Source organism: Tupaia chinensis, unplaced genomic scaffold (assembly GCF_000334495.1).
Source record: "Tupaia chinensis unplaced genomic scaffold, TupChi_1.0 Scaffold147069_1, whole genome shotgun sequence".
In the NCBI taxonomy this organism is placed as follows: Eukaryota; Metazoa; Chordata; class Mammalia; order Scandentia; family Tupaiidae; genus Tupaia; species Tupaia belangeri.
This window is the reverse complement of record NW_006206919.1, coordinates 250,643-261,873: the sequence shown is the minus strand read 5'-3', so window position 1 is coordinate 261,873 and position 11,231 is coordinate 250,643.

The window sequence follows — 11,231 nt, the reverse complement described above, 5'->3', positions numbered from 1 at the left end:
CATAGCCATTACGCCAACTGCTGGTTCCCAGACCCATTTATTTTTTAACAGTGTATTGTGAATATCTTTCTATGTCATTAATTATCCTTCTACCACATTATTGACCACATTATGGGGTTGTAGGAAAAGTCATGACATATTATTTCTATGTAAAAATAATATGCAACCTGATATTTCATTATAAAAATTTTAAACATTTCTCTATTATTAATTGTTTTATTATCCTTAGAACTAAATCTTTGCACTCTTCTAGTATTTTGGCTTTGTGATAAAATCTTGGAGATGAATTTCTGGTTCAAACAACATAAAAAGTGCCATGTTTTCCTTTCCCTTCCCCTCATTTGCCTTTTCTTCTTCTCTCCTTCTCTTTATCCTCCTCCTCAATGTCCTTCTTGTCCTTCTAAGGCCAGAGGGCTCTTGTGCTTCACACACACACACACACACACACACACACACACACACACACAGAAAGTGGACTAGCCCTGAGCCCCGGAGACTAAGGCAGCCGATTCCACCTAAAGAATGACATTCGAATCTGAGAAAATGTCAGGCAACTTGAAAATTTCGACTCTCTGGCAAGCATATCTATCTTCTGGCAAAAAGAAAAATAGAGAGAGAGGGAGAGATAGAGAGAGAAAAAAAATTCCTTGCCAACCAGACACAGCCAAGCCCTAATCCCTTTTCCTCCATTTCTCTATCCCATCAAATTTGGGGCACACACACAGATGTGCCTGGCATGTTTTTAAGTGAGATTTGAACCATGGTTGGCCAGGTATACCACACTGCACTTAGCCACCGCACCATGGGGCCGACGCCATGGTTTTTAATACATGTTATCAATTGGCCGGAAAATTCTAAGAAATGGTCAGCCGGACATGACTGCAGTGTCATCCAAGATGGCTACCACCCAAGCCTTTGAGAGGCCTCTAGCTGGACAGGAAGCACAGATCATCAAACATGTTGTAATACGTGAGCTGCCTCAGAGCCCCGTCAATGCACTCAAGGTCGTGCCATTTGCAAAGGGATTGGAGTTATTGGATCCCAAGAAATTTTGTTTTGTAAACCCATGTACATATGATTCCCACAACAGCCTCCAGTCTTACCTAAAGTGTTCGTTCCACTAGCGAGTGGCTAAATGTCATATGTGAAGGGTCTTTGCTGAAGGATTAATTACTTCTCTGTGGTTTTTACATTTACAGAGTAAATACACAGTTTTCCTTTTCTTTCTGTTTTTTGTTTGTTTGTTTTTAGAAAGATGTTGCTATAGGGCACGTGAACTCACTGGAGAGACAGAAAAAGACAGAGACAGAAAGCAAGAAATCACTCCCCAGAGGGAATGGTCACACTGCAATCCCTTCTCCATTCTCTTGGGATTCTGGGAATGCATGCACACACCCCTAGCATGAGTTTCAAACCTCTGAGTCCAGGATTCAAAACGCAATCAGCCATGTGGGAGTCCAGAAATGTAACCATTATGCCATCTGCTTGTCCCTCTCCCCTCCCCTAAAAATTTTTCTTTTTTCTTTTTTGCTATAGGATGCGGGTGCTTGTTGGAGAAACAGAAGGACAGAAAGTGAGAAATCAGCCCCACCCCCCCGGGGGGAATGGCTATGTACAATCCCATCTCCATTCTCCTGTTGGGATTCTGGGCATATATGCACACTTGCTCGGTGTGAATTTCAAGCCACCATGTCCAGGATTCGAACTGTGGTCAGCCACGTGGGAGTCTCATGCCTTAATCACCACACCACCTGTTGGCTCCCTCTGTTTCTTCTCTTTACAAGATAAATAACTTCCAGGTAGTGTGTTCAATATGGGAGTGGGCGAGGAAAAGAGACCACTGGACCTCTGCATTGCAACTTTCAAAGTAAGCATAGCACATAAGGATCGACCACCGTGATCTGAGTGTGCTGTCACAGATGTGTTCCGTCGGCAGTGCTCTGTACCCCCACCCAGGAGGCTGTGTCCAATCATCATGGGACTGAGCAGAAGTTTTATTTGTTTTTGCCATAGGGTATGTGGGCTTGTCAGAAAGAAACAGAGAAAGAGAGAGGGAAAGTGAGAAATTTCCCCCCAGGGAAGGTGGCCATGTCACAATCCTTTCTCCATGCTCCCCTTGAGACCTTCGGCAAGCACACATAGGCACCTAGCATGATTTTCAAGCCACTAGGTCTAGAACTCAAATCCTGGTCAGTCATCTGGGAATCCGGATGGCTTGATCACCACACCACCTCCTGGCCCAGGACTATGCAGTTTTTAAGAAACATATTCAGGGTCAGCCAGGTGTCACAGTGGATCCTACCATGGCCTACGGCATGGTTCAAGTTCTGGACCCAGTGGCTTGAAAAACACACTGGGCGTGTGTGCGCATGCCCAAAATCCCAAGAAGAAAACAAAGAAGTGATTTTGGCATGGTCTTCCTCGTTGGGGGCTGTTTCTCTTTGCTCTCTTTCTGTCTCCAGCAAGTGCCTTGCAGCAAATTAGAAAACAAAACAGAAAAGGAAACATATTATACACTTGTTTTCTTAATATCAATTACAGAATGTGAAAATCAGTCACGTCTTCTGGGTGTCAGATGGAAAGGTAGGTGGCAGAGGTGAGCAGCAAGATAGATACTGTCCTGGGGCAACTTTCTATCTGTGTCTTTTTAACTTGCCAGAGGGCATGTGTATGTGTGAGGAAGAGAGAAAAAGTGAGAAAGCACCCGTTGTTAGGGATGGCTGTGCCACAATCCCTTCTCCACTTCTCTCTCCATTCAGGATTTTGGACATGCACACACACACACACACACACTCACACACACGGGACTGACACATTTCTCAAGCCGCTGAGTCTGGAACATGAACCTCATGGTTCACAAAGTGGGATCCAGCTGCATTAACCACCAGGCCATAGGCTGGCCCACAGCAACTTATTAATGCCAGGTGTCTGGAGCACAGAGTCGTTTGGTGAAGTTGAAGGATGTGTGACAAGGCCCAGCTAGGTTGCTCGTGGTCCCAGCCACACTCTCAAGGCCTTACTGGTCTCCCCATAGTTATAATTAGCCACTAGATGGCTTTAACCCAATATTTAATAACCAAAGCAGGAGCAGGACCTGCAGAGAGAGGGGCTGCCCCACCTGTCTCCTCAGCCTGCCCTAAGAGCATGAGACGTCAGTGTGACAATGATGCTGATGCTCTGGAAAGGGTCCAGGCTGAACTTGAGCTCTGCCGTCCCCAGTCCAGCCAGTTTCATCTCTGAGATTCTGATTTCTAGGCTCGAATATGAGTGTCTTCTGCTGTATTTTAATTGGCTTATATTAAATGATCACGAGCAAATAAATCAATGCTGACTAATAGAAGACAGAAATAAAAACAGACAAAAAAGAGTAACTTGGGGGTCCAGGAAAAAGGCATGAGAGGGTTGTCTGTCCCGGGCCTGGTAAGAAAGAACCAGCTCAAACCGCCTTCTATTTGTAATGCCACTCAAAATACCATGTGGAATTTACATGGGTGTCTACCTCATTGATGCTCACCTGAAGGAAAGACATACGTAGGGCCAAAGTGATTCCCCCCCCCTTTTATTTTTTCTTTTAGTTTTTGCTGTAGTGTGCACTCACCAGAGAGAGACAAAAGGAGAAAGAGAGAGAGAGAAAGTGAGAAGTCACCACCAGAGAAGACGGCCACACTACAATCCATCTTTCTAATCTCCTCTTGGGATTTTGGCCACACATGCAGACATGTGATTTTCAGGCCTCCAGGTCCAGGACAGACTATGCAACTGGCCATGAGGGATCTAGAACCTTAACCTCTATGCCACCTGCTGACCCTCAAAGTGATTTTTAGTTACTAAATAGTCTATACTATCAACGCAAGGCATTTATGTTGTTAAAGTTTTCCCTGGTTGCATAATGATGCCAACAAATGTCTCATTGAAAGTCTTGCATCTTTTTAGAGAATAATTTTTTGATTATTTCTTGACTTTAGTGTTGTCTTCTCTAGTTAGGGTATTTTGCAGTGTAATTAAACAAATCCATGATATTTAAACAGTTAAACCCCTAAATTCTATTGAAGCCATTGAGATATATTACTAAAACCTTGCTTCCTTTCTTGCAAGGTAGTATTTTCCCATTTGCTCTTTTAAAGTATATCTAGCATTAGTTACTTTTTTGTTGTGTTTTATTTTCTATTTGCAATAGAATGTGTGAGAGTTCCTAAGAGGGAGAGGGAAAACTCCCTCCACAGGGCTCAGTCATGCAACTATCCCCATCCTGCAGTTCTCTTGCTTGCCATAAACCTGGGCACATTCATGCACCTAGCATGTTTCTAGGCTAGCCCTGCTGGGGGCTCAAACCACAAATAGCATGTGGCTTCTAGCTCCACAATCCAACACTCTACCAACTGTACCACAAAGTACGGGTCTCAGTTTCAATTTGTATCAAAGACAGTGCATTAGAAACATGACTCTGTGGAGACGGACAGATGGTGTAATGTTTACTTCACTGGATTCCCACATTGTCGACCATGATTCGAGTCCCAGATCTGGTGGCTTAAAACTCACACTGGGTGCATGAGCATGAATGCCCAAAGTCCTGAGAGGAGAATGGAGGAGAAGGGATTGCAGTGTGACCATTCCCCCTGGGAGGTGATTTCTCACTTTTGGTCTCTCTGTTTCTCTGGTGAGCACACATACTCTATAGCAAAATTCTCTACAAAAAAAAAAAAGTAAAGAAACATTAGTATGTGACTGATTTATTAAATCTTACCAACTAATAAGATATGAGTTCTAGTATCAGAAATAGACTCAGTAGTAGAAAATGCTGTCTTCCATCATTTCTCATTCTGTCCCCTAAAGAAGGACATCAACCTTTTCAAGTAATTTTTTTCTCCTTCCTCCCTGTGTCCAGGATCTGAATAGAATGCCCAAATGAAGAGTGCCAACCTTCTGTACTGTCATATTCTATGAGAGGGAAAAACAACTTTGATGACTTGGCTGAGCCATATAAATGAGAAACAGATTTGTGTCATGGGAGCTTGCTCCAAGCCACAGAAGGTCAACACTGTCCTTTGGCATATTTTTAAAGCTAAAGGGTAATCGAATCCCTTCTACAGTAGACAGATTTAAATTTTAAAAATAAGTTTAAAAAAATAAAAGGAGCAGAGTTTTCTAGAAGACAGTGCAAGCTCACATCTTACTCAGGAGTATGTGGTGAGACTGAAGGGTACATGTGGGACTGCGCTAAACATCCCCAATGATGATCCACACACAGAAGGACTGCTTTGCTCACTTGAAGCCAGATCATCTGCAATGGCTTCCACAAGGCTCTGCTCATGTCATGGAGACAAGTAAAGCCGCTTTTCTTAGTCCCTGGCCAGTTCAGCTGAGCCTCAGCCATGGCTTCATTCTGTTAATGATTCTCTAATTAGATACATCGAGACCTGTCCTAATTAAGCCTCTTTTGGTTACTAGTATCCCAAACCTACTTCAAAATAGCTTCATAAAAACAAGAGACTTCATGGGAAGGACAGCGGGCTACCTCACAGAGGCCAGGCATCAGAAAGGGGGGGGGATCCATGCAGTACAATGGAGCTTGGGAGATTTCGGTGGATGTTCACCAGAGAAATCCATCTTTAGTGGGACTTAGCTTCTAATTCCAGTGTTTCGTATTTCTCGGAAAAGAATCAGAGAGGCTTAGGCTGTATCGGTGTCCAGGCATGAGCCAACAAACCATAGTCAAAATTAATGAGGGCCAGCAGATGACGTAGCAGTTACATTGCTGGACTTCCACATGACTGACTGTGGTTCGAGTCCTGGATGAATGACTTGTAACTTGTGCTGGGTGTGTGGGTGTATGCCCAAGATCCCAGGAGGAGAACAGAGGAGAAGGTATTGCGGCACAGCCATCACCCCTGGGAGGTGATTTCTCCCTCTCTCCCCATCTCCCTGGTGAGCACACTTGCTCTAAGGCAAAAACATCTACTACCAAAAAAAAAAAAAAAAAGAAAGAAAATTAATGGTCACATGATAAAATATATGTCTACTGAGAACTTCTGAAGGGGAAAGGAAGTACTCCAAGAAAAGTGGGTAGATTCGAAGCAAAAGGAATCTCTTACAAGGCTCCAGTTGGATGCTACAGAAACCTGCAACTGAATTGAGCTCACATGGCCTAGGTCACCTCCCTGCCTCCAGTTCTCAAGTCTAGGCTTAATGACCTCTGGGTCCCATGCTTTCTGCCTACAGATACCTGTCTCTCCCCTGTCTCCTGTCCATCAAGTAGAGGGCACACCTCTCTGCTTTACCATGTACAGGCGGACAAATGGCTGCATCCTCTCCATTCCCTGTCCAGATTCCTCGTGTCAGGGCCAAATTCAATAATCCATCTTCTTCCTTGACCATTCCACTACTATGTTCCAAAGAAACCTCCAATTTCATGTTTCCAAAATGAAACTCATGATCTTCCTCACAAACCTGGTTAGCTTCCAGAATTAATTCCTCATCTCCCTAGAGACCTCCCCTGACCGAATCATGCAAGCTGGAAACTTTGGAAGCACCCGAGCTCCCCTCCTCGTCTCCCTTATCCTATTAAAGACAAGACTATATCATAGTAAGTTCCAAGCAGTAGTGGAGTCAGTTCAGCTAATTCCACAATAGCTACCATAGTGGAAACTCCTGACCCAATTTGAAAATATCCCACGTCGGTTTCTGCTCATGGCTTCTTCGGGTGGTCAGCAGTGTTACCATCCTGAAATTGTTCTCCATCCTATGGAGAGCAGAGCTCTGTCCTCTGTGCAGGCTTAGCAATGGTCCTATCGTAGTTTATGCTCTCATGGACTACAGCCTTCAGCTGCATCCCTCACCACAACTCTCACCTCTCTCTCCGTTCCCCAGGCAGAATGAGGCAGTTTGGTTCCTTTGAACAGTATACACCCACCTTGGGGCCAAAAGAGAGGAAGTCTATTCAAAGGCCTCTCTCACTCTTCTTTCTTTTTTTTTTTAGAGAGAGAGATTTTTGCTATAGGGCACGTGTGCTTGCCAGAGAGACAGAAAGACAGAAAGCAAGAAATCCCCCCCCACACCCTTGGTGATGACCATGCCTCAATCCCTTCTTCTCCAATCTCGTCTCAGGATTTTAGGCACGCACATGTAGCTGGTGTGATTTCTAAGCTGCTGGGTGCCAGGCTCAAGCTGCAGTCAGCTACATGGGAGTCCAGCAATATAACCATTGCACCGGCTGGTCCTTCTTTTTTCTTAAAAAATAAATAAATAATAATTGCTATAGGGTGCATGTCCTCCAGAGAGAGACACAGGGTCTGGGACAAGGGAGTAAGAAAGCACCTCTGGGGAGGGGGTGGGGGGAGCGGTTTGGGAGGCAGCCATGCCATAATCCTCTCTCCTCTGTTTGACATGCACTCACGCCCCTGATGTGTTTTTAGAGCTGCCCGGTCCAGGGCTTGAACTGCACAGTTGACCATACAAGATTCAGGCATCTCAACCACCATGTCACCAGATGTCCTCAAAAGCCTCTTCAATTATTCCCACAGCAATTTAGGAATGTCCTAATTTTAGTGTGTAACCTATTCTTGCTCCTCCAGGAAATGCCAACTTCCTGTCACATGGTCTAACACCACAGAGTATAAACCTGGGCCTCCACGACAGACTGCCTGGGTTTAAATTCTGGCTCTATTACTTGCTATCAGAAATAGTACTTACCTCATAGAATCATGATGAGGAACGATATATTATCCACAAGGAGTACTTAGTCCCGTGGCTGACACTTGATTAATCCTCAGCAACTTCCCTTTAATATCATGGGTTTGTGAGAAGCAAGAGTTAACAGGGCCAAGGAAGTAACAGTGTATACAGCATCCCACATATAACAATTGGAAAGTTGGGGCCAGCAGGTGGCGTGGTGGTTAAGGGTGCTGAACTCCCACATGGCTGACCATGGTTCAAGTCCTGGACCTGGCAGCTTGCTTTCTCACCCACCCCACCAATTCTGTCCCTCTCTGGTCAAATTAAGATAAATAAATGGATAAAAAATATATCAAGTTCAATAAAATAATTCATTTTAAAAAAGAGAACAAGATAATCGGAAAGTGACTTTATCACTTTTGAGATCAGCTGGCTTTCAGAGCCTGCAGAAGAAATTCACTTAGATTTTTTGCTTCAGCAAGCCCCCAGTTTCTGCTCTCTGCCCCCAAGATTGCAGTCAAGTAAGGAAAGTATCAGGTATATTGGGCACTACAGTCCTAGAAGTTTATAAAATATCACAAGTCCCTTGGTAGAGCTTTTCAGAAATTGGAAATCTGTTGCTAAACAGGATCTGCGATTATTTACTCATTGATCATTTAAGACATGTGATACTGGGGCCAGCAGGTGGTATAGTGGTTAAGATGCTGGACTTTGACCACGGTTTGAGTCCCAGACTCGGTGACTTAAACTCACACCGGGCACGCATGTGTGTGTGTGCCCAAGATCCCGAGAGGAGAATGGGGGAGAAGAGATTGTGGCCTAGCCATCCCCCTGGGGGGGGTAATTTCTCATTTCTTCTCTCTGTCCCTCCATCGAGTACATGTGCTCTATAGCAAAAACAAAACAAAACAAAAACACACACATTTTAAAAAATGAAAACAAAAACAAAACAAAAAAACAACAAACAATAGGAAAACAAAAAACACCTCTCTAAAAGGATAAAAAAAGAGCTAGGAAAAAAATATGTGATACAAATATGCCACTAAATTTGCACGTTGGGGCAAGGGGTGGAAATATCATGGGTATAGGTGTCATAGTGAAGTGCAGGTTTGAGAGGCAGTTGGAGTTAGAGTCACAAAGAGGGAGTTTTCCCTTTCTTGGAAGGAATTTGCCCGTTTGTCTACTTCTTCTACGGGGAAGTAAACACACTATAAGCAGACCACTATGGGTGGGGAGGAGGCAGACCACTATGGGTGGGGAGGAGGTGGGGGCAGAGGTTGCTGTCAAAACTTTTGGTGGTTAACCAGGGGCCCACACCATGATGCCTGTTTTCCCCATAGGATGCTTGATGAGTTTTAGAATGACGAGTGGGCCACGAAGCTAAATTGGAAAAGCAGAGCATGATCCTACAAGAGGGAAGGGGCCTGTAATAACACATTGAATCTGTTCCTCAGAACATTTCCACTGAAGCTGCCTGGGTGGGAGGTTATAAAGCAAGCTCAACATCCTGCATAAGGGAAAAAAATTTAGGCATGCAAAGAGGCAGATAAATGTGGCCAATAATTAAGGCTTTTGTTTACTTTTTTAAAGTGGGTGGTTATATAACAAGGAGGAATGCACTTATTTGATAAAGGGGATATATACTAGCATCACTTGGATAAACTTTTTTTTTTTTTTTAGTTTTGTTACAGGGAACATTTGCTCACCAGAGAGAGAGACAGAGAGATAAAGAGAAAGAAATCACTCCGCAGGGAGGATGACCATGCCACAATCCTTTTTTCTCCAACTTCTTGGTATTTGGGACATGCACATGTGTGCCCAGTGTGTTTTCCAAGCCATCTGTCTTGGTCTTGAACTGTGGTTGACTATGTGGGGTCCAGCCGCTTTAAGTCCCCTCCACCTTCTGGCCCTTGAATAAACATTTTTTTGGTGGCCCTAGCCAGTGTAAAACAGGCAAATAAATGTTTGCCTATGTGTATACACATAAGATGTAACTGACTTTATTTGCAGACTTATGGGACTATATACATTGAATATACAAAAAAAAATCCGTAAAAACAATTAGAATTAATATGTGAAGTGTAGTAGAATTGCTAGATATAAAATAAAATTTTGGGCCTGGCAGGTGGCATGGTGGTTAAGGGTGCTGGACTCCCACATGGCCAAACATGGTTTGAGTCCTGGACCTGGTGGCTTGCTTTTTTATTTTTCTTCTCTCTCTTTCTCACTCCATCCCTCTCTGGTCAAATTAAAATAAATAAATTAAATTAAATAATTATTTTTTAAAATTTTTAAATAAAGTTTAGGAAATCATTTTTAAAATAAAACAAACTATTGGCATTTTTTTAAGAGAGATTTTTGCTATAAGGCATGTGCACTCACTGGAGAGACAGAGACAGAAAGTGAGAAATCACCTTCTGGGGGGATGTATATGCCACAATCTGTTCTCTTCCATTCTCCTCTCAGGATCTTGGGCATGCACGCATATGGTCCCAGCATTAGTTTTAAGCTGCTGGGATTAGGACTTGAACCACAGTTGACTATGTGGGAGTCCAGTGACATAATCATTCCAAAAAAATTTATGGAAACAAATTATAATGAGTACACAAGTGTCCATAATCTATGGGACACTGCAAAAGCAGTCATAAGAGGGAAATTCATAGCAATTAGTGCACATAAGGAAAAGATAGAAAGGTGACAAATGGGTAACCTAACATCATGCCTCAGGAAATTGGAAAAACAACAACAAATGCCAGATGAAAAAAAATAATAAAGGTTCAAGCAGAAATAAATGAAATAGAAAATAAATGAACCATACAGAAAATAAATTAAAGCAAAAGCTAGTTCTTTGAAAAGATTAGCAAGATCGACACACCATTGGCTAGACTGATGAAGAAGAAAGAAGGGAACCAGATAAGTCAAATATGTGATGAAATAGGCAACATTACAACAGACATAATAGAAATACAAAATATCATTAAAGGATACTATGAGTGACTATATGCTAACAAACAAGATAACCTGGAGGAGATGGACAAATTCCTGGATGCATATAATCTACCAAGATTGAATCAGGAGGACATAGAAAACCTGAATAGATCCATAACAAACCAGGAGATTGAATCAATAATAAATAACCTCCCGACAAAGAAAAGCCCAGGTCCAGATGGCTTCACTTCTGAATTCTACAAAACTTTTAAGGAAGAGTTAATCCCTATCCTACTCAAATTACTTCTAAAGATTAAAAAGGAAGGAAACTTTCTAAATTCATTTTATGGAGTCTCCATCATCCTCATTTCCAAAACAGATAAGGACATGACAAAAAAGGAAAACTACAGATCAATATCATTGATGAATATAGATGCAAAAATTCTCAACAAGATACTCGCAATTCATATCCAACAACATATAATAAAGATTAATCATCACGACCAGGTAGGCTTTGTTCCAGGGATGCAAGGGTGGTTCAACATGTGCAAGACCATAAACGTAATACACCATATTAACAGAAAGAAAGATAAAAAACCATATGATTATTTCAATTGATGCAGAAAAATAAT